Genomic DNA, 2386 nt, shown 5'->3' with positions numbered 1-2386 from the left:
ATTTATAATAGATTTTTGAATTATTAAAGTGAATTATTAAAGTATGAATTATTAAAGTGAATTATTAAAGTATGAATTATTAAAGTGAATTATCAAAGTATGAATTATTAAAGTGAATTATTAAAGTATGAATTATTAAAGTGAATTATTAAAGTTAAAGTAAAGTAAAAGTAAAGTAAAGGTAAAGTTAAAGTATAGTAAAACTATAAAAACTATGTATGTATAATACGCGTATAAATATATATAATATTAATTTAAATCGTTATATATATTTAATGAAATAAAATATAAATATCGTTATATTTATTATGCTGGTTAAGTAATGAGTTGTCAAAAGTGATTCTAGATATTTATTAAAGTTATATACGTTTTAATAATAAAGTTCTTTTTAAACTGAAAACGTCTTTGTACGTTTGAAAATAGATTAATAGAATATTATGGAAACCAATTCTCCACTAACTTTTGCCTAACTTTCGTAAATAACACTTTTTGTTTTTATTTATAAATAGCTTTACAAATTATTCTGAATATCGTTAAGAGGAATAGATTTTCTCAAATCATAGTGGACCTCTCAATAGAGACTTGTAATCATAATTCAATGTTTCTGATAATTCAATCATTTAATATTATTTTTTTTATTTCGTCGAAAATCATATTGAAACAAATACGTTCGTGTAAAGTATTATACGTTTAATACTTTATTAATATTCTCAAGTTATAATATATATATATATACATATACATATCTATTTATATATAAAGGTTCGTGAATTGTCGAAATTTGGTCGAGGTTATAATGAATGTATGAACACAGTTTAAAATTCTTGAGATTTAACTTAACAAACTTTGCTTATCGTGTCGGAATAATATAAAGATTAAAGTTTAAATTTGGTCGGAAATTTCCGGGTCGTCACAGTACCTACCCGTTAAAGAAATTTCATCCCCGAAATTTGATAGAGGTCGTCATGACTAACAATGAGAATGTTATTATAACGATTATAGAGTTTTATCATGTTCAAGAAGAATGGATAAAATAATTCGATTACTCGAAGCGTGTGAGTGAAGTTATCGTAAATGAATGAAATAAGATAATAGTGATTCGTCGTATCTTTTGACGTCATCACGATTGATCTCTGAAAAGAAAATCTTTGTAATCTATATTGGATTTGATTATTCGGCGATTAAGGAAATTATGATCCTCTTCGAATTAATGCGATAATCCATTTTGATTTCTCTGTCGGATATTTCACTATAAATCCACCTCATTTGTTTTCTTACAACTCACACCTTCTCAACTCATATTTTAAAGTGTTTGTCAATATGCTTCATCCAGTGCTGATTCTTGATATACTCCTCACTTTCATATCTGTCGCTCTTCTTTTTCATCTGCCTCCAAAAAAATCTATTTACTTCTACTATACTCTTGGTTTTATAGTGTTTTTAGTTCTCCCGTATCTTTATATTGCTATATGCATTGATATATACGGTTTGTGATTTCTGGGTTGTTGTTAGGTTTTATATCTTCCCTTATATTTCAAAGTCCTTGCTTCTTCTATAATAATTGTCATCCACAGTTAATGCTCTCTTCTATTTGCTATGATTTATACTCCCATTTCTAGTTCGGAGCTTTGTCCTTTCGTTTCTTCTTCTTGCGATTAAGCACCGCTTGTAATGGTCCAGAATTCGCAGATATAAATTTCGGAATAAACATTGTTAATGTTCTAGGAAGGAAATTGTAATGGCACGATCTTGACTTGTCAAATTACCAGAATACCTCGGAAAAGGCGGAATCATCAAGAAATATTTTCTTGATATTTAGAGATCAAAGAGAATACAAGAGTCGTGTAACATAGCACATGATGACGTTATGATCTGTGAATCATCATGTTCCATTTAGAAACTCAGCATGAATTACTGTAATATAATCACGTTGATCAAGTGTCATTATATTATACTAACTCATGCTTCAACTCCCAACACTTCTTCAAGAATATTCCTATTTTAAACTCGAATGTTTCAGAATTTAGAAACTAAAATAGTTTCTTTTATGATATAATACAGATAGCGCGAAGAGGTAAATAATTTCAGATAAGAATAATTATAAAAATATCTTCAGAAGTATGGATGATATTTATAATGAAAGATACGATGATATCTTAGAATGTCTAATATCAGAGGATGATGAAGGATATTGTCCGCAGGGGTTTAGAGTCAGGATCAAGGTATTCGTTAATGACTTCAGCAAGTACTGAATCATTTAGATTCTTTGAAGGCAGGTTCAGCCTTTGTGATTTGTCCACAGCCTCCTTCATACTTTGCTCAATCCGTTTTCCAGTTCCAAAGCTTCTCTTTTTCTGAGCTTTGCCAATATACTATCCTTTATCAT

Source organism: Rutidosis leptorrhynchoides, chromosome 2, assembly GCF_046630445.1.
Source record: "Rutidosis leptorrhynchoides isolate AG116_Rl617_1_P2 chromosome 2, CSIRO_AGI_Rlap_v1, whole genome shotgun sequence".
NCBI classification, from domain to species: Eukaryota; Viridiplantae; Streptophyta; class Magnoliopsida; order Asterales; family Asteraceae; genus Rutidosis; species Rutidosis leptorrhynchoides.
Note: the sequence above shows the minus strand (reverse complement) of the source record.